Genomic DNA, 27,752 nt, shown 5'->3' with positions numbered 1-27,752 from the left:
TAAGTGTCTTGCTGATGCACTCCCCTAGTGCAAGGTAGGTTAGCTCCCCTGCACATGCTAGAGGTGAAATTGCTTGAGTGTCAGTAGCACACAGAGCAAAATACAAATGTCATAATGCAGAATGCTGTTTCCTATTGGAAATCATTGCAAGCGTGGTTTCTATGTGTGCACTGACAATTATTTACTTGTTTTGAGAAACTGCAGTAAATATAAGTTCTGGTGGTGTAAAGGGCTTGTCCCCTCACACACATACTGAAAAAAAAATAAGAATGTTTTCTTTGTCCTTTTAAATTTTGGACATTTTTTCATCCTTTTGGCACATCAATATTTAGGAAGTTGGCATTTGATTGTGCAACCATTTATAGCAGGTCTCACCATGCCACATAATTTTGCCAGAGAGGGCAATTTGCATCCTACTTCTGTACACCATAACAAGTACACCCCCCATTCTGCCATCTTGCTTCTTGTACACCATAACCAGTATTCTGCACATTCTGTCATCCTACTTCTTGTGCACCATAACCAGTACTCTCCACATTCTGCCATCCTACGTCTTGTGCACCATAACCAGTATTCTTCACATTCTGCCATCCTATGTCTTGTGCACCATAACCAGTATTCTCCACATTCTGTCATCCTACTTCTTGTGCACCATAACCAGTACTCTCCACATTCTGCCATCCTACGTCTTGTGCACCATAACCAGTATTCTTCACATTCTGCCATCCTATGTCTTGTGCACCATAACCAGTATTCTCCACATTCTGCCATCCTACGTCTTGTGCACCATAACCAGTATTCTTCACATTCTGCCATCCTATGTCTTGTGCACCATAACCAGTATTCTCCACATTCTGCCATCCTATGTCTTGTGCACCATAACCAGTATTCTCCACATTCTGCCATCCTACGTCTTGTACACCATAACCAGTATTCTCCACATTCTGCCATCCTATGTCTTGTGTACCATAACCAGTATTCTCCACATTCTGCCATCCTACGTCTTGTACACCATAACCAGTATTCTCCACATTCTGCCGTCCTGCTTCTTGTACACCATAACCAGTATTCTCCACATTCTGCCATCCTACGTCTTGTGCACCATAACCAGTATTCTCCACATCCTGCCATCCTACTTCTTGTGCACCATAAGCAATATTCTCACATTCTGCTGTGTTATTCATTAGGTAATGCTCCTGACACCCGTCTGATTAGCATAGCCTATGCTGGACCTCCTTCTTTAGCACTGCAACAAGATGTATAATGTCCACAGCCACTGGAAAATTACAAATAAATTGATGTCATTATGGAGAAATCTAAGAGAATGATGGGACTTCTTCAGGAATGACCACGTCATATGTAATGGACCATGCAGGCATTTTACATATATAACTATGAAACTTTGCATTCTCCCCATGTTCATAAGAGTTGCGTAGAATGACCTTTAATTAGTGTACTTCTGTATCAGTTTGTGAATGCCTCACCATAATATGTTATAGGTTCATATGTTCATATGTTCATAGGTAGGTACTAGGCTATTAACCCTAGGGCCTCTATAAGCCTAGCCAAAAGGTACCCTGGCTTTTGCCACCCAGTAAAATTATTTTCCTGTGCCCCTGTCAAGCAGAGCCACAGAAGTGATCCCAGAGTGAATTTCCTATCTCCCATCCAATCATCAAGATTTTTCTTGAAGAGTGCTAATGAGGAGCTTTGTTTGATATAGATAGGTAATTTGTTCCAGAGTATGGGAAGCCTCTGGGACAGGAATATATCCCTCCAGCATGTTCTGTTTATTGTGGTGACAAGATTTAGGTTCCTAGAGCATGTAGCTTGGAGGGATTGGGATTTCTTTAAGTGGAGCATGTCCAACAGCTCTGGGTTTGACAAAACTTTGTATGTTAGGCAGAGATCGCCTCTGAGTAGGTGATATGCGACTGAGTAAAGCTGGAGTTCTTTTGAGACGGTCTGCATAGGGCATCTGTTTGAGGCCAGTAATCCTCTTTGGGGGGTATTTCTGTGGCCTTTCCAGTTGTTGTAGATGTCTTGTGAGGTACATACCAAAAGGGGCGTTGTACTCTATAATGGGTCTAATGAGTGACGAATAGAGGGGAACAATGACCTCTTTTTTCCTGGATGATAAACTTTTTGTGATGAGGTGTGCCATGTAGAAGGATTTCATGACTACTGTGGCAAAGTGATGATCAAAGGAGAGACTACTGTCCACCTGTGTCCCAAGGTCTCTTATCACACTTTCGGTTTTAAGTAGACCACTGCCTATGTGATAGTTCATGGGTGCAGAGTTTTTATCAAAAGGGATGACGATGCACTTTTTGGCATTGAGGTTGAGGCCATGCCTTTGACACCAGGCATCTGTCTCAGTGAGGCCCTTTTGTAGGATGTCCACATTGTTAGGAGTTTTGATTATGGTTCCTAGTTTGCAGTAATCTGCGAACTTCGTTAGCTAAAGACCTTCTGTGTTAGCCTGTACTTCAGAGAAGTAGATAACAAACAGGAGAGGACCCAGGACTGAACCCTGTAGTACTCAACTTGTCACTGGTCGGTCTTGCCAGTAAAATGATAGTGAATATATAAAACAAATACATTTTATAAAAGAAACTAGAATTAAGAATCATGGTATAAGCTATTTTGTAAGAATAATAAGGGTATTTGACTTGAACAAAAATAGCCTTCAATATACTATAGTCTTGTAAGTTTAAATGACAGTGAATGCATTATAAACTAAATAGTATGCCAAAATAAGCACTTATTTCTTATCCGTAAATTAAATGTACAGGTCTATAATTATCTTGTTGAAAGACGTGTTCAGTGAACAAGTCTTCATCGAGAATTAAACAGCTAACTCTGTAATCGCCGAATGGCCACATTAGAGACTTTTTTTCCCAGGGGAAAAATCTGCTTGGCCGTCATCAGGAATTTGCCCTTTTCACCACTGTAGTACAATCTCTGAGTTGGTACATTTAGTTAGGGGGTGTGTGGGGGGGGGGGTGAAGATCAAAACTATGTAGGGTTTGAACATTTGTTTTTTGTTTATTAGGCCAAACATTTTTTCCCCTGGGAAAAAAGTCACTGATGTGGCCGTTCAGCGATTAGAGAGTTCACTGTTTAGTTGTCGATGAGGACGTGTTCAATGAACACGTCTTTTGACAAGATAATATACACCCAAATGTACAGTATACAAAAATTTAAAAGTTTTGCTTTCTCTCTTATCTTTGGTAATACATCAATGTACTTTTTTTTTCAGCTGGCAGGCTTCACACTGAAAGGAAAATAGAAAAAAATAAAATAAAAAAGAAAAGCTCTCTGGTTCCTCTCTCTCTCTGACAAATTATAGTGAAAAACCTAATGATTACCTATACCTGTTTTGAGAACATTGCTTTATGAATCAGTAATTGAATTGTTGCCCATTTCAGGCAGTATATTTAGTAACATATAATTTCAAAATCTTTTCAAGAGAAAAGCATAGTATGTGTTGATTTTTAGCACTTAGTTTGTAATTTACAATGGACTTATTATTTAGTCCATTCAAAATTATAATTTTAAACAAAGTCTCCAGAATTTTAATGTACGTGGTAGTAATATGCATGAAATCACTGCTTCCAACAGCTAACATAATATTCAATGTTTAAACAGCTAAGTGTAAATTCTTCTGCTTAAATTATTCCCAATTCATAAATTAATAGAGACTACAAGGCAGGTTCATGACATGAATAAAAATCACCTTGCCAATACCCAGCTTCAATGGCCACCACCAGCCTCTACGAGGGCAGAACAGGCCAGGCCCAGCATGAAATTAATAGCACCTATCCAGCTGTTGATGTTCCCCTTAAATAAAGTGAGGGTATAATTTTGTTTTATATGGAACAGAAAATTATTCTGGTGATGTGGGAAGCACTGGGTAATAAACCTGCCTTTTAAGCACGTCTTATTTATTCTTAGATGGAGATTCAAATTTTCAGTTTGAGTGTTTATGGCCTAGTTTGTTTTGAGGAGTCAAAAAAGACCAACAAGTGCATGACATACTTGACATAATCAACTGTGCAGGAGTCTGTAAGAAACCAAACATAAAGGCAGAGCTTTAAGCATGCTGGGGAAGCTGAGTGTCTTTAGTCTGATGATCCTTTATTTAGGAAGGTCTGGAGTCTTTCTAGATGAATGGATAAATACATGATAAAGGGGCATTGTATTCTATAACTAACCTAATCAGAGCAGAGCATAGAGGAATAATTACTTATTTTGATGTGGATGAGATACCATTAATTGCTAACTGAGCTAGGTAAAAGGAATATTTCACCACTGCTGTTGTGTTCTGGTCAAAGGATATGGAGTTGTAGGTAAAAGGATAATCTCACTACTGCTGTTGTGTTCTGGTCAAAGGATATGGAGTCGTCTATAAGATGCTGATATCACTAATCATTTCAATCTGGTCATAGGTGCATAGGTCTATAGGAGGTTACTAGGCTAACAGCCCTTATAAGACTAGTCATATTTATACCGAGTTGGCCCAATTGTCAATGGTTAGGTGAGTGATGTTTGCAGAGGTAATGGTCTATGGTAGCTAATACTGATTTCCTCTGTCCAGGAAGGACATGGGCACCACCCCAGGAGTTAATTTGCAATCATCCATCTGTTGATCTAGGTTGCATTTGAAGAGGGTCAGGGAGGTGCTTTGTTTCATGTGAATTGAAAGCTTGTTCCAGAGAAGTGGCAGTCTCTAGGAGATGCATTGCTTCTGTCTATATTGTAAGCTTCTGACAAGATCTGCGTATTTACCAAAGGTGAAAATGCTACACTTCTTTGCATTTAATTTAAGCCCATTTCTAATGCAAAATTGATATGTATGATTTATCTCGTGCAGTGCTACCATGGTATCAGATGCCAAGTGAAGGACAGCATCAGCTTGTGGACATTGGCACATTTAGTTAGCCAGTGTTTGGGTCACTTCATTAGGCTATTGTTCTGTGAGGGTTATAAGAAGCCACCTTAAATTCCCAGGGTAGGAAGAACAGGTATATATAGGTTCATATAGGTTCGTACTAGGCTAACTGTCCTTGTGGGCCATTTGAAGCCTAGCCAATTACCCAATTTAAAAATCAAACCTTGCACCTTGCATCTCTAAGGTAAATAACTTAACCATCAGGACAAGCTCTTATCCTGTTGCTTCTATCCATGAGAGACATGGTTGCTAAACCAGTGGTGAATTTGCAGTTTCCCATCTATTCATCCAAATTACATTAAAATAGAGTAAACGGGGTACTTTGTTTTATGTGGAGTAGAAGAAGATTGCATAGAAGAGACATTGTCTGCGATACAAACCTATCCTTCCGACATGTTCTATTTATGTTGTAAGAAAGATCAAGTTCCTTTGAGGGGTTGTTCACCCAACCATTGGACATGCAAACGTGTAATAGGTCTGACAGGATAAGAACTGTTGAAGCTTTATACGTGAGGCAGAGGTCGGCTTTTAGTGTCTGTATGATATCAATAACAGGGACAAGCATTTGAGATGGTCTGCTTAGCTTTTGTGATTTAGGGCTTTAATTTGCTTTAGTGAGAACGCATTGTGGTCACTCAAGTTGTGCTGTGTTTGGACAGGTACATACTGAAAAGGGGAATTATATTTAACAAATGGACTAATGAGAGCCATGTGCAATGGTATGATTACATCTCTGGACCTAAAACCCATGCCTTTAGATTTAAGCTGTGCAATGATAACGTACTTCCTTAAAATAGTGGATATGTGGTGATCCATGGAAAATTCATTGTCAATGTAGGTTTCCAGATGCCTGACTATTGGATCTGCTTTCAGGGGTACATTTTTACTGTGACAGTTAAAATGGAAATCATGTTTGCTGAACAATATGATTATATATTTCCTAGCATTTAATTTTAGTCTGTGGTCTTTACATCAGCTATTTGTTTAGGAAATGCCTTCCTGTAAGATTTTGGTGATGGCATTGTAGATGTAGACAGCCATGAACCCTTAACATTTGCATTAATCTTTAAGAAGTAAATAAATGCCAATGAGGAGTGTTCCAAGGACTTAGCCCTGAGGTACACCATTTGTGACAGGTCTTTTGGAGGAGGTATAACCATCCATCCATAATTTCCTGGGTTCTGTTTGTAAGAAATTTAGTTATCCAAAGAATTACATAGGGATCTGCATTTAGCTGTGAGAGTTTATCTACAATATTGGAATGTGGAAATGGTGTTGAATACTTTTCTGAGGTGTATTTATGTGGTATATTTAGATTTACCCTCACCCATTCCTTCAGTAACCTTCCTGAAGAAGGCAACCAGGATCTGCACTTGATGAATCCAAGTTAGCCTGGTCTGAGAGTTTGTGAGTCACATGTGTCCTTATTTATTAATTTGACAATGTTGCTTTCCATAGCCTTACAGGTGAGGCTGGTCATGCTTATGGATTTGTAATTATCCTGGCCCATTGATGCCCCACCTTTGTGCAGGGACCTGACTGTTTCTGCCTTCCATTCATCCAGCACAAAGCCAGTTTGGAGGCTGGTATTGAATAACCTCTTGGGGGGGGATTCTGTTCTGTCATCTCATTTTTTGGACAGATCAGTAAGCTTGGCCCATAGATGCAATGTCATTGACCTTGGCTAGTCCCATCCAAACTTGTTCTTGGGAGATTTGAGGGGAGTGTATGTGCAGGTATGTGATCTGAGTATATAATAGGGAAGAGAGGGGTGAAGTCTAAACTAAATATGTCTGTTATTAGATTTTCTATGTCCTCTGGGTTTATGTTTTCCTCAATTAACTGGGAGACCAATGCTTCTTTAGACATCTATGACCAGAAATTTCTGGACTTCATCTGAACAACCTATCTGCACCAGTTGATCTTGCACACAGACCATGGTTCACAAAATCTTAGACTTGGTCCTTGCCAATATGAGGCTCCTCACCAAATATAACTTCCTCCCTGCTTGAATCAGACCACAAGCCAGCCACATGCACCTTAAGACTGAAGCCAGAAGCATCTTCCAATACCTCAGTATTCAGAGACTATGACAAGGCTAATCTAATAACATTGACTGATATTTTGTTGATATTAAAAAGCCCCTTCCATCTTGATAACACCACTGCTTACATGGAATTCTTTACCACCAAATTATCTGGACATATAAATAGCTATGTAGATTCATCTGTCCTCCTCAGAAGCAAATATAATGCCAGATTTAAAAATAAATGGTGGAACCCTAATATAAACAGGTTGTAGAATAAAAGAAAAATCTCATTGTATGCAAAAATAAATTTAATTCACTAGGTGCCAATAATGCGCTTGTTAATCTTAACAAGTATCTCTGAATCCTGATCAAATCAGCCAAAGCCAGATACACAGTACAAATACCCCCATGCAAAGGATAACCAGAAAGCCTTCTTTGGCTATTCTAGAAATCTTAGAAGCAATGCCCAGCTATGTGTAGAACTATCTGGTTATCCTTCGCCTGGGTGACTACCTGCATAGTGCTGGGCACTATTTCTGAGATTTATAAATGAAAAAATTATAAATTATTAGAAAATAAGAGGAGGAGGAGTTCAATACATTGAGCAAAAAAATATGGGGAAAGATAGAGAAACATTATGCTTCTCAGAAAGAGATAAGCAGATAAGCATAAAAGTGAGTTTTGGGGATTTGATTAATAACTTGTCTATTTGCAGTGGGGCCAGTGACTGAACTTATTTGGCTGCACTTGATTGGTTATTTTTCTGTAGAGTTATGAGGTATTTTTAGAGCTCCTATCTTTGCTCCTTGCCTATCATTGTCTCTTAAATTTCATCAATACACTAGGACTGTAAAGTTGTGTTTGTCAAATGCATGCTGTTACAAACAATGCATGTTATATCTCCATCAGTGCATTGCTACACATCTAGGTTGGTTGTCTGTGCATCCTTTGCAGACATTATAGAATTCTAAAGATTAATTATTGCAAATGTGCTGCTTGTTTATGCTTACTACAAGCACTGCATAGAGAGTTCCTGGAGCAATCACCAATACCCAGTAAGGAAAAAAAACAAGCCAAAAATAGTTACTCACCTGTACCAAAAGTGGGTGAGATTTCTACTAAGTCTAAGACATAACTTTCAGAGGGATCCAAGTCCATGAATGAGTTTGAGCATAACTTTTCTGCAAAATATCTACCATAGAACTATGTGAATGCATTGAATTTAAAAGGTCAGTCTTAATCCTCTGTGGACACTTCTAGTATAGATTCTGCCGGACTAAGAATCATCTGAGTGCCTTCAACAGCAGACAGGACAAAATCCATATGGAAGCTGGTGGATGAAAAAACATAAAGTAGCTCTGCTATACTGTGCATGGGAGACAATGTCTCCAGCTCAAAATCAGAGACAATATTTAAATTTACTTCCCACTGTGGAACTAAAAATTGTTTGAATTATTGAGAATCTGTACTCCTTCTCTTTAGCCTGTTAATGTTTTTCAGGAGACCATGCTTAAGTAGCTGAAAGTATCATGTAAGAAACTCTTTGGGGAGACTTTAATAAGGCCTACATGGACTTATTTGCCATGTAGGCATAGTGGCATGGTACTTACACAGAAGTAAGCAGAAATGTAATCCGGTAAATGGAGCTGATGGCGTGCATGAGCATGCAAACACAGAAATGTCCGTGGCATGCAAATCACAGCACAAGCACATGAAAATGCATGCAAAGGAGGCAGGTAGAGTGATCCAGCAAGCAGATAGGAAGTTGTGTATACCCCATGTTGGTGTCTGTAATGTACACAGAAACATTCTGTATACGGGATATAAAAATGACACCAGGGGCTATAAAAGTGAACTGACAGTGGCAGAAATAGCATAAGGGACACAGATATGTGCAAAACTAACCACCATGTATCCAAAACTGTATGGAAAATAATGTAAAATAATTTTATTTTTTGATACCCTGGGTATATTTGCATGGTGGGCCACTGTAAGCAAATATGCTGTTATGGAAAAAAATATAAAATGATTGTAAAAAAACAGAATGTGTGAGTATGTTACAGTAATGCATTGTAGGACCCTGTGTGGAGTATGTTCAATGTTAGACAGGTGTGGTTGTTAATGAGGCAGGGCCTGAAACCATGTAGTTTCCAGGTCCTGTGCATGGATCTGTATGCAAATGAGCAGGGGTTACTTAATTTCAGAAATGAGTATCTGTGTCCACAGATCCCATCCATGTAGGCAAAGACCCATGTTGGTGTCCACAGAAGAGGTAGCTGACATTAAAAGGGGGTGTGTCTGCAAACCTTTAAGCTCATTGGAGCTCAGAGGCACATGTTTGCATGCCGCGCTACTGAACTGAGCAAGGGGGCGTGACCACTGACTGCTAAGCTGTTTACTCCTAAGGTGCATGTTTTATCATGGCTGTGAGTGTTTACATGGTGTGCCACCATGCTGAACATGACCTTCAATGGGGGTGTGTCTACTGACTGCTAAGCTTTGTTTATCTTTGAAGTGTGGGTTTGCGCCAAATGCTGCAGTGCTCAGCAAGGAAGACTGTCAAAATAAAAGTGCCTGACAAAGCTAATGATATATTAATTACTGATGAGCCTTGTTTCACTTAAACTAGGGCCATTAAACCACTTAATTATGTACTTGACAGGTGGAATCCATCACAGGTAGCCAACCACACAGGCTACACCTATAGCAAGGCACTATAAAGGTGGCATACACCCTACAATCTGATTTTCCCTTCATGCTTTTCACCCTTGGAGTACAGACTTGGGAATTTTAACCTAGAGAATGCTAGAGGCTGCTGCAGGTCTGCTGCATGTGTATGTGTTACATGCTGAGGTCAATGCAGCTCCTGCTGATGCTGACCATAGGCCTAGACTGAGAGGGAGAAGAGTGTTCAGGCCCAGGGTAACCTATCAGGAGCTGTAGATTGTAGACCACTACAGGGTGGACAGGGACATACTACAAGAACTCACTGAGCTCTGCCGACCTCAACTCAGACCCAAGACAACAGAGGGGAACTCATCCCAGTGGAAACAAAGGTATGTGTAGCCCTTAGGATACTAGCTACAGGTATATTCCAAAATCTTACTGGGGACATGATACGGGTCTCACAGGCATCTACTTCCAGGATAGTCCACCAGTTCCTGGATGCCATGCTGCCACATGCCAGTGAGCACATTTATTTTCCCCACATCCCTGAGGAGAGGGCCAGCAGTATGTGACTCTTCTACCATGTAGCACACTACCCTGAGGTACTGGGTGCCATAGATTGCACTCATGTACATATCAAGCACCACTCAGTGAAGAAGGTAGAATGTACATCAACCGCAAGAGGTACCACTCCATCAACTGACAAGTTGTGTGCAATGCCCAGGACATTATCATGAATGTGTGTGCTGGCACCTCTGGCAGTTATCACGACTCCCATATCTGGCATGCATCACAGCTGTACCAGATGTTTGCTAGGGGTACATCTCACATAGCCATTTACTTGGGGATGCTAGCTATGCACTGAAACCGTGGATGATGACAGAAATCAGAAATGCACACACACCCACCTAAGAATGACATAATGAGGCACACTCACAAATTAGAAACATCATAGAGCATGTGTTTGGGCTATTGAAATCATGGTTCTGGTGCCTCAATATATCTGGTGGAGCCCTAGAGTACTCCCCAGCCACATATGCACAGATGTTCACAGTATGTGCCATGTTACACAATATGATTCTGCAGAAACAGCTGCAGCAGGATCAACAAAGGGAAGGGATACACAGCCCCTCACTAGTGCATAGGTCACCACAGCTGCACCCACAGGGAGACTCAGAGGAGGATCTCCCAGAGGCTGTCCTTGTAGGCAGAAGAAGGCATGTCCAATATGCCCTGCCTTGGCCAACAGACAATGCATAACACATGCACTGACAACCTAGGGCCCTGGGGACTGAATTATGTCAGCCAGACGACACAACCTGTACCTCACCATGTATTGGCTGTAGACTGCATACATCAAATAGAGTTAGCCCCGAACTACAGGTCTGTCAACTGCTGCATTCGCAAGGTAAGTAACTCTCCTATACACCACTTGTAAGGGGTATTACAATTTGGTAGCATATGTATGGACCTGCCTGCAGTACTCTGGTAACAGCAGCAGCAGCAGCCAATGGCTTGCAGCACACATAATCACGGAGTGCAGTACAGGTATCTCTGGCCTGGAGTCAACTTGTAAGTACTGACATTCACACTGGGCATGCTCCTACACTTAGCTAACTTGAGCCCAAGTCAGTTGCCTCTACTGCTCAAAGACCTGCTATGTGAAAATATGTCTGTACTTACATATAACAACATATATATATATCTGTCTCTCCCTATCCCCCTCATGCTTGATTAGTGTCTCTATCAGTATGCAGCACACACACACACACACACACACACACTCACACACATATATATATATATATATATATATATATATATATATATATGATAACAAGATGTATATATATATATATATATATATATAGCTATATAAAGTACAATAATACATAGACTCCCCACATGTTTCTACATAATACATGTACATAATGTACACACACAACTACATTTAAGGAGACATCCCTGTTGTACACATTTATATAGATATGGCCTGGGATGTACAAATCTCTCCACATACACCAGAATGCTGGGGTTATCTACACATGCACATCACAACAGTTGTACGATGGAACCAGACCAAGGCTGCAACAGTACATAATCCACTTACCCACAGACCCCTGTGCCTATAGACTGTCACCCTGTAGACAGGCACAGGTATGCAGGTGGAATAATATACAATGGGCACAATGCATGCCTTTGACTGGCCATATTGTCCCTGGCTAGATATTCACATATCAAATTGTAAGCAGCCACATATGGCCAGATTGGTATTGATATTACCAGCTATATCCCCCAGGACACTAGATACAATAACAATGCCAGGCAGTATCACTCTGCATGTCACACATGCTGTCTAACACAAGGCCACTTTGTGTACTCCACAAGTACTGTGCTTGCATCAACATATACAACAGACATAAGCTGTGGCATCTGCTGTAAGTACTGTGAGCAGTAGTATGTACTAGTAGATATGTAGGGGTCCTACTCTCACATCATCCAACTCTGCATGTGTGTGTATCAAAATATCCCCTTACAGCACTAGGGCTATGCCCACATGGGCAATCTCTGTGCAATGGTATGCATTTTATGGCCCTATGCCTAGCTGCTGGCCTCTAAATTCCCTCCTCTACAAGGCCTGCTGATGTCATCCACCTTAAGAACCCTGGCTGACAATCTGTTAGCAAAAAAACTCTGTGGTTTATGTGATAAGTACTGTAACCTATCATGTGTACTACTAGATAGCTAGGGGTTCTAACCTCACATCATCCAACTGTGTGTGTATCAGTATATCCCCTCATAATGCTATAGCCATGTCCATATGGGCTATCTCCAGGCAATGGTATGCATTTTATGGTTGTGTGACTGGCTGCTGCCCTCTAAATTCCCTCTTATATAAGGCCAGCTGATGTCATCCACCTTAAGAGCACTGGCTGGCATTCTAGTAACAGATAAACTCCATGGCACATGTGATAAGTATTACAAGCTATAGTGTGCACTGCTAGATAGGTAGGGGTTCTAATCTCACATCATCCAACTTGTGTATATAGATATATCCCTATGAAGCACTCCAGACAAACCCAAATGGGCTATTTCTGTGCAATGGTTATGCATTTTATGCTCTGTGACTAGCTGCTGGCCTCAACATTGGCCTCCTTCACAAGGTCTGCTGATGTCATCCACCTTAAGAGCCCTGGCTGACAGTGTGATGTCAGATAAACAGTGTGGCACATTGGATAAATGCTGCAAGCAATAGCATGTACTATTAAATATGTAGGTGTTCTAATCTCGGAACATCTGATTTGTGCATGTGTAAATATATCCCCTTGCAGCACTAGAGGCAGGTCTATGTGGCCTACCTCTGTGCACTGATTATGCATTTTATGGCCCTGTGACTAGCTGCTGGCCCTAAATTGCCCCATCTGCATAAGCATGATTGATGTCCCCAACTATGTAGAGTTGTACATGCAGAATACCCAGGTGACACATATCAAGGGTAGTAGACCATGTCATAAGGTATGAAAACTTGATGACGCTGACTGTCCCCATTGTCCCTGATACACTGTTCTACACATATGCACCTAGGGAACCATGCATGTACACTGGCTTACCTTGCTGATATATTTCTGCTGTGCTGTCTTGCCATCCTGTGCCACTGTGTTGGCTGCATGTGTCCATAGCTGAACCACTCAGACTCCTGGGGAAAAACATACAAAGGTTTGTGACACACCTGACATTCTGTAACACTACTGCCAGTGTACCATCAGGCAAGAAAGATACATAAAGTTTGATGTGTAGTCATGACACATGCCAGCATAGAGTACCTGTCGAGGCCTACAACAACTGCCATGACATAACACTACTGCACTACACAAACAAACACGTACATTAATATAGTTACCCTGTGCATCATACACATATTTGTAGGTCCCTGCATTAATGGCACTGATGGCAGGGATGTAGCACAGGTATCTTCGTATGCACAGGGTGTGGTGTGGAGGTGCCAGAGGCCTAAGCTGTGCCAAACAGTTGACAGCATATGTGTGAGTCAGGAAAGGGTTCTGGTTAGATGGGCCATGGAGAATTCCTGTGTGTGTCTGTTGGTGACCTACATGTGACAGTGATGGAGTGTGTGCATGTACACAGTCAAGCCCAGTTCTAGCCCTACACATGTGTATAGTGGACAGCTGGTGACCATACATGGTAGAGTGGATAGTTCACCATCTCCAGCCACGAACATGGCAACTGGCATCTCCAGCAGTAGTACGGGCACCACCATGCTCAAGTTCAGGTGCAGTGTTAGTACCTGACGGTGACTGCTGTCTGCTTGGCTTGTGTCTACCACAGAACCACCCAGGAACATGTGCCTATGGCCTGCCATGTTGTGGTGTGGACAGAACACTTTCTTCTTTAGTGCTGGAGGTACTGCCACTACAGGAGCATGAGTGTGTACAGCCAAGTGGACTCTCAGCATATTGTATTGCTGGCCTACATCCATGTGTCTGATGCCCAACTCCAACCAGATCTTCCATCATAGACAATGTGTTGTCAAAGACAGACACTGTCTCAGCCCATCGTCTGTCCACTACATCAGTGAAATGATCCAGGGCATCACCAATACCGTGGAGGTAGTCACGGATGTCAGACTGTGCTGCATCCATTACGATAAGCATCCTTCTGGTGCTGTGTTCAGAACATGCTTGTGCCTCCATGACAGCCTGAAACATGCACCGACTGACCCGTTATGTGACACCTGCAACAGGAGGTGGATAAGTAGCAGTCCTCCTTCAAGCACCCCTGTCAATCGGCATGTGTGGGATGTCACTAGTTCTCTGGTTATGGCCAGTGTCTACACTCACTGATGCCATATTGCTCACACTGTCCTGTACTATGTGGTGACCCTCTGACTGTCCAATATCTGTGGCTTCTAGTGGCTGGGTATGTGTGGGCATACTGACTGTGTGCGGGGACAATTGGGGCCAGAAGAGAGATGTCAACCTCTGGAACAGATTCAGCCCCAGACAACTCCACCTGTGCCTCACTATGGCCACCATCATCATCAGAGTCTGATGAAACACTGACATCAGGTTGTGAGGGGGACAGACTTCAATCCCCCCGGTCACCTGTGAAAACCAAGATAAAAACAGTACATTACTATGTATACTTTTATGTATGTTAATCCATACAGACTCATACAAATGAGGATCCACAACTGCATTAACAGTCATACATCTTCTCATCCTCGCTCCCATGCACAACAGACAACCTCACACCAACTTGCACAGACAAGTCAAGCCATTTATATCATGCGCATCAGCCACATCCAGATATAGTTGCCAGTACAATTTACCTGTGAGGTATGAAATTTGATACTATAAGTAATAGACCTACACATAAAACCCAGTACACCTATCTTCAGAATGATATACCAGTACTAGTGGCACTGCCTCAGGTATGTTACATCTCCCTTTTGTTTTTAAACAGGCATCTTGGAGTAATTGCCTCATGTATACCAGGCTGTGTAGCCGCTCATAACTATAAGTGCAAACATGTAGATGGCTGTTCAAATACACACCTGTGACTAACCTGTCTATGAACAGTTGTTATCTTTCCAGAATGGAACATACAAATATTCTACTCTGGCTAAACACAACATTTGTACATAGGGCAATATGGCAGCCCTTAACTTTCATAGGGTATATATGATCCATAAAAAACTGTATCACACTTACTAGGTACAGGAACACGGACTTGGGCCACTCCTAATGGACCTATGAAAAGGTGAGGGATATGTACTGTCAGCACCACCAAATGTTGCAGCACTACAAGGTCATATGTACATATATCCACATGTGCAGTGCCTACTGTGATATTGGCTGTATTGCTGATATTCTGAGTATGTGTGCACAACTGCACATGAACCCTAACCCCCTCCCAATGCAGATAGACCTAATACCCACATACACGTATGCACAGCCTGCCACAGTGACTGATACACTATTACACTGGTGAACACAGTATGCTTACCTGGATGCTCCTGTGCTGTATACAGTGTGGCACCCACCTCCATGATGCATAGTGTGATGGATGCCTGGGTGCTGTTGTGTGTTCCTAGGTTCACCAAGAATTCCTCTGTGACTGTGAATGGATGTTCTGTCTCAGGCCCTCCACCTGTGGCGGCACAATCCCTGGCAATATCAGCTGCCCTTCATCATGCAGCATTTAGCATGTATGTGACCTGGTGTCAGACTTTCTCATAGGCCCTGTCCTGTCAGCCAGTCTGATTGATATCCTGCACAAGGTCTTCCCATAATGCTGCCCTCTGCTCCAGATTATTCATCCCCCTGGACAACACGATCTGATGGTGCTGTCTCAGTCCATTGACCATCATGTCATTCTCTGCCTCTTGGAAGGGGGCATGTCTTCAGCGATACATGTTTCTTGAAAGACAACAAAAGGGGAAACATATTATAGGACCAGATACATCGGCATCTACTATATACAAATACAGCACACCCACAATGGCCTCTACTATCCACTGCTCCCTCACACATCATACCCCACAGTCTGGTAACACTCTACATGTGTGGATACCACCAAGAATGTAGCAATACTGGGGTATGCCCTGTATGCCATGACAGATTCTGCTGTATGTTCCAACACACACCAGTGCAGTATACTGTTGTGTGTCCCCTATGGGTGAACTCCCACTAATATGTCATATGATCACTGCCAGACAATTAAGAGTGTGATATTACAACTGTATGGGGACAGTCCAGCAACACCAGTGTGCCACAATTTCTGAAAACAATGCAAACCTACTGTAGTATATGTTCCCTCTAGGCATCATATCTCTCACCTATACAGATGTTTGCAGAATGCCAGGATGTTTGCCTCAAAGTTGTGGTCATTTTCACACAAACTTGTGGATCCCTGACATATATTTAAATACTGTCACTGCATTTGGGCATTTGTCCCCCCATAAATTATGGTTTTGTCCTGGTTTCCTCCTGTAAGAGGTTGCCAGATATGCTAGGCATACCTGTCAACCAAACAGAGACATATGTCAACAGAAACAGGGACTTAGCCAGAGTACATCAGGGACATTCAGGGACACTTTTAAAATGTTAGAACTATGTATGTGGAATAGTGACTGAACGAGGGTGGTGAATTGCCGTACATCATTTGACATAACAGGAGTGCACACCCTTACTTATTGTCACTGTGTATTATGTGTAATCCACTAGCTTTCCTACAAGAGCCAACCACTGTAGGAGGGAGTGACAGGGACAGAGCTGAGATTTGATTCAAATCAGGGACAGTTGAGAGGCATGCCTGTAGGTGTATGACAGCAGAGTAACAGTGACACATCATTACCATAGATCTAAGACAGGCTTACTGTTATAATCTCTATTCCCCATACCTCCATCCTCCCATCCACATCCTATTATATGGAGAAATCTATTATATACCTGCGGGAGTGCAATACTCCTTTTTTGAACTTTGCTTCTGGTATACTTTTGGAAATCCACTCTCAGTGTGAGTTAAGTCTCATACAGAGCTGTTCCTCATAAGTTGCTGCTTGCCATTTTAAGGTACTGCTCATTAGCAGGTAATTTGCCTCTGCACCAATCTGTGACATAGAATTGCAAATTGCAGCCAAAGCAGCTAAATTGCACTATCATTGGCCAATGGCATGCCCCCACAATGCAATATATAAGGCCATCATGTAGACCTAGGCCCCTTTCTTAGTTGTTAAGATGGACATCACTGAGGTGTGGAGAGTACACCTTCACAGAGGGTAGGTACCATAACTGTCAATTGTAGAGATTTATGGAGTGTGCCCACAGTTTTGCCTCATATGTCTGATCAGTGTCCCATGACATAGTGGTCATCTGGCCATTCACTGGTAAACATTGTGGGCTGAGGTCAGTAAGGAAAGAGACACACTTGAGTGTCAGATTTCATATTTGTCAGAATATGCATGCTAATGCAGAAGCTGTTATTCTATCAACCTACTATCTCTGTAGAGGCAAACTGTTGCACATGTCCAAATCTGTGGGCCATAGCCTCCCCCTTTACATATAGCTGTGCCCAGATACCTTGATCTAGGGGGTTGGGAGGTATGGTAGGTCTGTAGCAGCTACCTTTACATACAGCTGTGTATGCTACAGGCTGCAGCTGCTGCTGCTGCAGCCTGGCTCACATGGGGGGAGTGTGGACACTTTTGAGGACACCAAGATGTACGTGTAACTGTGGCAGCTGTAGCAGCCCTGTCATTATGGCAGAGCCAGGGTAAGGGTACCCAGTACAGTCCAATTGAGGCATGTGATTAAGGTATGCCTGTTATGCAATGGTGCCAATAACAGAGTAGTAGGCAACATACAGTTAGGCTATATGGATATGTGTGGTGTGTCCCTACCTGCAGGCCTCTGACTTGCAAACATGGGTAGCAGTTCATTAACTAACAGTAACCTCAGCAGATTAGGATTGCATGACTCAGGCATTACTTGCTGTCTTCACAATAATGTAATTGAACTGCTAGACAAAACTGAATTTGAACACAGGACTGTGTGTGGAAAAATATACTGCACACACGGCATTTAACAGACTGCACCACTGAGTCACGGTGAAAATATGTGTTTTTGCTAGATATATGTGCACATATACAGGCTGTGAGAAACATTTCTATATCCATCAGTATGTGCATGGCTTTATATGGCTGTATTTCTGAACCAGGATCCCAGTTGTACATGCACTTTGCTATTGCTACGTTAGCAGGTGTCTTTCCACAAGTTGCTGATAAAAGGGCACATATACCTGCTATTACAGCCCTCACTTACATCCATTATTATATCTTTGGCTGTCTACTGGTGCATTATTGTACCAGAGTCCAAGGTACACTCCCATTTTTCCCAGTAGTTTTTATTTCAGTTACATGCTTAATGACTGTAAGTGACAATCAGTATGTTTTACTGGAAATAGCTGTTTTAAGTCAGATCTGTGTGGTGTAGTGGGTTAATGCAGTGGGCTGTAGATAAGAGAGGCCCAAGTCCAAAACTTGGCAGAGGTGTTTATTTTGTACATGTGTCTAACAATGTAATAAACATATTTAACCGTTAATGCTCATTTAAGCTTAGCTAAGCAAAGTGGTGTGGCTCATTACACCGCACCGCTTCTCTTAGCTCCGCACAAACCCACTTTAAAAAAATATAAAGAAAAGAAAAAGGGGGTGATAAGAAAGTAGTGAAATGAGGGCAAGCAGGGAGGAAACAGTGAAAGTCAGTTAGGGATGTGCAGGAAGGGTGTAGCAAAGAGTCATAGATATCCATACCTTGTACAACAACAGATGTGAATTTTGACAGATTATGTAAATGAATTTGGACTCTCAAACCTCAAAGAGAGGGGTGAGGGCAACATCACTTTGTTGTCAAGCCAATCAGACCAGATTAGTGGTATCCAGTGGACACGTGTATGACATGGAGAGCTATGTATGAGGTAAAACATTTTTTTTGGGTGGACAGTGCCCATTTTTTTTAAGGTGAGACTGGAATGTATGGGAAGGGACATAGGTACATGCGGGGAGGTAAGTTGGGTAGGAGAGGATGAATTTGCAGACAGACAAGGCAGCAGACAGGGGTGGTGTGTGACACTTGATGGGGGTAAACTCCTTGGATGGGGAGGGTGTCATGGAACCAAGTTTCACATGCCTTCAGATGACAGCAGCATGACTCACATCCATACCCATGGGAGAGTTGACACTGCTCCCTCACTGGCCTGAGGGTGGCTGTGCTAGAGCCTGGGTCCAAATGTGAGCCTGGCCCTCTAGGTCAGCCAGCATGCTCTCAATCTGGCGCAGGTGGCATTTATAGCTCAGATGAACAATCCTGCATACCATGACCGGTAGTTGATCATAGGTGACTGCAGCCCCTCTGTCACCACTCCCAGGGGCAGGCAGGGTCCTGTCCCATGAGATGATTCCACCCAACCCTGCAGGTGCTGCAGGGGCAGAGGAGAGGGAACAACTGGCCTGGGTCCCAGATGTGCTAGGACTCTGTGCCATGGCCAGTTGAGGCAAGGTAGGTGGATCATCAGGAATCGGCCTACCCCGATTTGCTGCAGTAATGGAGGTATAGCAATTTTTATAGGTTAGCCTTCTGTGTGGAGTCTGCATGTCCTCCCTGCAGTTGGGTGGGCATTCGAAAGCCATGCGTAAATGGGTGTGCCTTCGCTGAATGTTGAACGTCGAGCTGGCACCTCAGCATTCGTGAAAGTCTACTGCCAATCATTAGCGGACCGGAGTTCCGCTGTGGCTACCCCTGACCAGGAAAAGCCAAAAGACAACAACAGTTATTAACAAAATATTGTTAGTAATAACAGCATGACAGAACACTGAAAATAACGCAATTTCAGATCATTGCAAATTATGTGAAACACAACAATAAATAACAGAACAGTCAGTATAGCAGCATGCCAGTAACAGTTACAGCATAAGGCCAACAAAACAGGTAATTTAACAAGCTATGCTAATATGCATCCATTATAATCATACCTCTCAACCTTCCAACTCCTAAATGAGGAACACTGCCTGTCATGATGTGGAACACATGAGGAAAATGTGGAACACCTCCCAACAGCTTACTACCAGCTTCATCTAGGAAGGTCACAGGATGGTTAAAATGTGCTGCTTTATACTTATAAAAAGTTCTTTTGGTGAATTAATATGATTTAGTACTATTTACTATCGATATTAGCTGAAAAAATTTGCAACACTGAATGTATGACAGACCCTTTCAATGTGGAACTTTGAGAAACATGGGCTTTTTAAGACCCAAAATGAGGAACATTCCTCATAATGAGGTACACTTGAGAGGCATGATTATAATATATAGCAATAACACATGCCGCAAAAAACAGTTAATCTAACAACATATGTTAATAGTAAACCATAACCAATAAATAACAGTAATAAATAAATGAAGATAAGGGTTGGGGAGAGAGAGAAAATCAGTCTGTTAGTAACACTGATGCTTACCTCCTTGACAACAATACTACTATCTACTCTACAGGTCTATATTTTCTTTATGTTTACAGTGAGTACAAGTCTCCTGTAGCTGATGTAGCACATACATACCTCTCAAGCTATATGCATGGGACACTATGGGCCAAACGGTAACAACTGTGGGTACACACCTACGCAGAACACTTGCACATCAGGTAGACCTATATAACTAACAAGGTGTTCTGAGACCTGAAATGGGGATACTGTGCAGTTTAGCTACTCATTGCCATGGTATTCCTGTAACAGGTGGATTACGCACTATAAACTGCATAATGTGAAATTGTGACACTTCAGAGATATGTATGTGTACAGTACAGACACTAAACAGCAGTCATGCCTTGGTTGGCAGGCATGGGAATTGCCTGCGACTGCAGCAACCTTTAACAGACAATCAAGGCATACAGCGATACCAGGATTACACATATTATTTCTGACTACACATTGCTGAGTTTTCAAATTCTTGCTAATGATTTTAACAGATTAGAAATCTAAACACACAATTCTCTACTCATAATATGGGCTACCTCACAGATTTACCTGTAGTTCCTGTGGAGAGAGAATTTGCGAGCATTACATGACTGCTACTGTAATATTTTGTGCTACCTATTACTGGATTTGAACCCTCGTCTGTGTGTGGCAAAATGTACTATATACAGAGCATTTAATGAACTGAACTACTGAGTCACTGCTGATTATTAACTGACTGATATCTGCCTAGAGTTTTTCTGGAACCAAAATATGACCTGGCAGTACTACTATGGTGTTATACGAGATTCAAGTGACAGTAGAACACACATGCATGAAATAAAAGAATAATGCAGAAAGTAGGTATGCTATATATCAGTCTAACAATGCTGGAGTATGCACTTTAATTTTAGTGCATTGAAATATCTGTGAAGGCAACAAACAATATCAGATCATGTAGATGGCTACCTTTCCATTATACCTTGCTTACCTGATGTTTGTGGATATGTGAGCAATATTGGCCTAGAGACAGCCTTGTATAAACAATACAATTGGCAGCCATTTGATTTGCATTCTACAGCTATTACAGTGTTGTACTTGATAGCAGCACCTTACCTTACAGCCTGAATGCATACAGCTCTACTGCAATGGTTACAACAAGACTATCCCGATATACACCATTTTCCTTGGTGTTATTGGTATTGATTCAAGTTTTATTGCAGAACAGTTATGTTGCTCACCAGGTCAGGATAAAACAAGTGAGCCACATGGGTTCTTGTTCAAATAGCCTTATTGTATGCAAACACATCAACAATTAGGTTAAGTAACTTTAACTTATAAACAAACTAGCTAGCATGCACATGGATATTGACATTCTGCCTGCACCTTCAAAATAGCACTGAAGCTAACACATGCTTGGTATTTATATGCACACACAGATCTTGGTAATGCTTCTTAAAGGTACAACACACCTGTTATTCTACAGCCTCCCTCTTTGAGAAAATAAGTTAAGGATTGTCACTAATAGTAATGAATATGCACTTTACATAGAAATGATTTTCAACATGCAATTATACAAAGCTAGATACATGTATATAACTACATCCAAGTTGCTGTGTATTTCACACTAGGCTTTGAAATGTGACCATATCATGTGACATAAAATTTGGGATCTGGTTTAGCAATTGGGATTGTCTCTGCTGACTGCTCAATCTTAGAAATACTGAAATCATCTGCCAGAACAGTATCAGAAGCCAAGATACATTCTGGAACAGGAATATAATCTGGATTGCTCTGGCAGTTAGAGTCTTTATCACGAGTACAATGTTGCGATATCGGTTCTGCTACAGGAAGAAGATGTCTGCGATTTCTCCTGTACTTCACACCCTCAGATCTACTAAAAATGGATCTCGGCTCTGCACAAATACTCGTTACTTTACCAATCTGATCGAAACCTTTCACTGTCTGTATCCCCACTGTCTCTCCTTTTTTCAATGGATGAACAAATCTGCTTGACATGTCATAGCTGGACTTTTGCAAAGAACGCTTTCTAGACAACTGGGCTTTGATGGCTTGGTTTTTCTTATCTTTAGGCCTCAATAAATTAGGACTGATAGGCTCTGTTGTTCTGGTTTGCCTAGATAGAGGTCTCTGAGCAGGTGAGCCAAGTATATCATCATGGGGTATGTTTCTGAGATTTAGTAAATTAAAAAAAAATTGGTATTATCACACTCTGACTTTTCAAATAATTGCTTTGCATTCTGTACTGCACGTTTAATAAGGCCATTCACTTGGGGATACTCTGGACTACTAGTAAGATGTACAAAGTATTCTCTGGAAAAATTCTAAAACAATTGACTGGTGAATCGTGTACCATTGTCAGAAATTAATTTCTGTGGACTGCCATGGACTAAGAAATGGTGTTTCAACTTAGTAATGACTGTAGTAGAAGTTAAATTAGGTAGTAGATCAATCTCAAACCAATTTGAATAAAATTCTTCCAGTACTAAGTAATGTTGATTGTTCCACTCAAATATGTTGATAGCTACAATTGACCAAGGTAGATCAGGGACTTGACTTAGTTGAAGTGGCTGTCTTTGCAAATGTGCTTTAGTACTATTGCATACCGAACAGGAAGAAAGTATTCTACCAATGTCCAAAATACTAGTCCTCTCACTCTTCTCTTAGTATATTGGGAACCCACATAAACATGATGCAAGATCTTGATATATTCTTGTTGTAAGGAAGCAGGAACTACAATTTTGGGATTTTTGAAAATAATGCCATCTTCCCTCAACAACTCATCTCTGTAAGGAAAGTAAGATTGCACTTCTGGTGGTACACTGGATTGCTTTGACACTGTATAATAATTAAACTTCTGCAAAACTGGATCAGTCATTGTATGGTATCATAGCTCATCAAGTCTTTTGGTAGAAAAATGATGTACTTCTATGACATCAAAGTCAAATTTCTTTTCATCAAGTTATTCTGTTGTATTTCTGGATGATATGGATAAGGTATCAGCCAGATAAAGAAATTTGCCTTTCATATAGACCATTTTGATGTTATACTTTTGCAATTTGAGCATTATTCTTATTAATCTTGCTGAAGCTGAATGCATAGGCTTCTTTAAAATAGTAACCAAAGGTTGATGATCATCAGTTTCAATCTGAATTTCTCGACCATAGATATAATCATGAAACCTGGAACATGCAAACACTATTGCCAAACGTTCTTTCTCAATTTGAACATACTGCATCTTAGTCTGAGCAAGTATTCTAGATGTGTAGGCCACTGTCCTACCTTCTTGAAGAATAACTGCACCTAAACCAAAATTTGAAGCATCACAAGAAACAGTTACTGGTTTGTTGACATCATGGTAACTTAATGTTGGTGGCGTAGCAATTTTTTGATTAATAACTTCACACGCTGTCTGGTGTTGGTCTAGCCATGACCAAGTAACATTTTTATGTGTGAGCTTTCCCAAAGGTGCTGTCAACTCACTGAAGTCTCGTATAAGCTTGCCTAAATAATTGACTATACTAAGAAAATGTAGAGTTGCACATTATCTGGCATTTCAAGAATGGTTGCTTGCTTGGACAAGTCTGGTCTCAAGCCCATACTTGTAAACAAGTGACCTACATATGTAACTTCTTGTAGTTTAAATTTGCACTTCGGAGCATTGAGCTTTAAGTTCACTTCATGTGCTCTGTCTGGAACTCTCTTAAGATTTCTTTCATGCTCTGCCTCACCATTGCCTCCGAACAATATATCATGTACTATTATGGCAGAAGGATAACCTGAAAAAAATTTGCACCTTTGCACGCTGAAAGACTTCACTTGCAGAATTTATTCCAAATAGCATTCTAAGGAATCTATATCTTTCAAATGGGGTACTGACTGTAGTCAGAAATGAAGATTTGTGATCAAGCATCACTTGGCAAAATGAACTCTTTGCATCTATGACACAAAAACTGTAGCATTTGGTATCAGGGCTACAACCTCTTCAACTGTACGCATGGGATGATGTGGTCTCTTTGGTGCTTTGTTCAAATCTCTTGGGTCAATACATATTCTGATTTCATCTGAGCCTTTTTTATGAACTGCTACCATGGACGATACCCATCTGGTTGGTTCTGTAACTGGACAAGTTACACCTTTTTCCACCATTTTGTCCAGCTGAGCTTTGACCTTATGCTGCAGAGCTATCAGAACTCTTCTTGCTGGTCTGACCACTGGATTGATTTCTGGGTCTAATTTCATGGAATACACAATTGAAAGTTTGCCCAATCTGTCATCGAAAACATCAGCATACTCTGAAAAAATAGTATCAGTGAAGCTGGAACTAGGACATGTGCTTATCCAATGAACTTCTTTGGTAAAAGAAAGCAGAATAATTTTCAAACTGTCTCTGAGACCCAATAATGACTGCACAAGTCTTCGAAACACATAGAACAATAGGTTATAACAATTCTTGGCCACATAACATGAAAGCACTACTGAGCCTTTGGTTTGAATTTCTTCACCTCCATAAACTACAAGTTTCGCACAACTAGTCATAGTTAGTTGTTCACCAGCTCTGACCCTTGCAAAAGTATCTGCAGACATGACATTACACTTTGAACCAGTGTCTACTTTGAGCTTGGTGGATTTACCATTTTTCTTGACAGCACAAAATAATTCATTTCTTGCCAATAAATCTACTGCATCAGTCTTTTCACCAATTACTGACACACTATCTACTTAGAAAGTGGACTGTTGCAGGTCTATTTTATCAACTTGCTTTTTGAAGTGACCTCTCTTTGTAACTGTGTGAGGCTTATTCGATTTACAAAATTTTTGAAAGTGGGTCCACTTCTTACACTTATGACATTGCTGACCAAATGCCATGCAGTTTTCTCTTCTGGACTCATGTCTGGCACCACAACTGTGACAGTTAACAATAAAGATTGATTTGAGTTTTGCTGATTCGCTCTTATGCTGTACTGAGCAACGTATGTTTAGCACTAGATAACCTCAGTTTTGCACTGAGCATGCTCCTTTAACTGAACTGTTCTTGGAATGTTCTAGAAAACTATGGGTTCTACCTGGAAGTCCTACAGGGGCTGCTGCTGCCATGTACTTAGGCCTGCTTTTGCCTATCACATGTTACATCCTGTCTACATGGGCTCTGGAGCCAACTGAAATCATGCTGTTATCACTAGCAAGCATATTTGTGTGCCTCTCTGTAACTTCATGAATCTGACAGATCTCAGTGGCTTCACTCAGAGCATTAAATCACTGTATGAAGCAAAATCTTTCTCACAGCAACATTATTAACACTACACACAAGTCTGTCCCTTATTAACTCATCCTTTAAATCACCAAACCTACATGCTTTAGCTTTGTTTCTCAGGACAGTAATATAAGCTGCAAAAGTTTCCCCTTGCTTTTGATCTCCCATATAAAAAAATGCCTCTCCAGTGTAATATTAGTCTGGGGTTACACATTTCTCTGAATCTGCACTTTAAACACTCGTGGTCTTCCCTTGATTCAGCCTGCACAGCAACATGATGAGTTTCTCCTTCACTGTCATACACTGCTGGTGCATAAATAAATGAACATTCCCTTTCAATGGCCTCTGACCCTGCTAGGTTCAGCAAAATGAATGCCTTTGTATGTGCATCTCTATCAGAATAAGCTGCTTGTATAAATATATTGGATTCTTGCTCAGGTATTCTCCAATTCTTTGCAATATTCTGATCAAACACAAGTGGTGGTGACTTGTGAAATCCATCTGCCATATTGACATATCTCAGTGAAAACTCTTACAAATATTCATGAACCCACACTCTTATACATACATATATACATGTGCTTTAAATTTATACCAGTACTTGTAACAATATAAGGAGCCTTTGTTTAACTGAATTTTACGAAATAAGTTTCATGGGCACTGTAACACTTTGAAATCTCTTTACTGTAAAACCCAATTGCTTTGAAATTATTGTATTATATGAGCTGTTTATCTTGTAAAGGCTTTAATGCTAAAGTCATTTATCATCATTATTTTACCGTAAGAGCCTTTGTCTTGTAATCACTTTAATACCAAAGCCAGTTATCAAAATTTTTACAGCCAGTCATTTATCATCACTTTAAGAAACATTTCGAACAACTGCACAGTGTGAATAAACTAAGCAATAGAAGCTGAGTACAAGAAACACTGCAAAGTAACTGTACTTTGTGAATAAACTATCTCAAAGTAATGGCACTTTATGAATAAACTGTTTCGAAGTAATGGCACCTTGTGAATACATTGCCTCAAAGTAATTGCAATTTGCAACTGTATTGGGCAGTTGATGCTCAGAGTGGGAAATAAAGCAAAATAACTGCACTTTGGAAATAAACCATACACAGCACACTGAAATTTCCCCAAAATGGCTGCACTTTGCCAAACAACTTTGTATAGTGCAAAAGGCACTCTGTAATGGTGGCACTCTGTGAATAGACACACCCAGGCACAAGAAACATTTTGAAATGGCTGCACTTGACTGCACTTCATGAAATAGTTGCACTTTGCACACAACAAACTCTGGAATGAATGCACAGCAATAAGCACACTGTAAGCACTTTTACACACCTTGAGATACTTTGAACAACGCTAGTTATGCTATTCAAGGTTTCAATCAATATGAAGTAGTATTTTTTTCCAAAATACAGTAATTTACCAAAACACATGCAGTTGCCTTTGCTTTATTTATACTCAATGTGCCCTTTTCTACCCTTTATATTATAGTCATTTTGCTCATTTAATCTCTTAATGTGCCTTTTCTGCCCTTGTGTTATATTAATTTTACTTTAAACATGCTCATTTTACAACTCTGAGCTAGTTCTCAACCCTTTATGTATTTTTGTAATGCTCATTTCATCAAATAACTCAGCTTCAAACATTTTGTCTGATTAATGAGCTCTTTTATAGTTGTTGTTTGATTAATAAATGTTTCTGTTATTCATTTGTTTAGCAATATGTTTTGTGCCCTTGTAATGGTCTGTTTAACCTCTTTTAATAAATAAATCATTCATGTGTGCTGTCTTTA

This window comes from Protopterus annectens, chromosome 9.part0 (genome assembly GCF_019279795.1).
Source record: "Protopterus annectens isolate FY-2018-M chromosome 9.part0, PAN1.0, whole genome shotgun sequence".
NCBI lineage: Eukaryota > Metazoa > Chordata > Ceratodontiformes > Protopteridae > Protopterus > Protopterus annectens.
Note: the sequence above shows the minus strand (reverse complement) of the source record.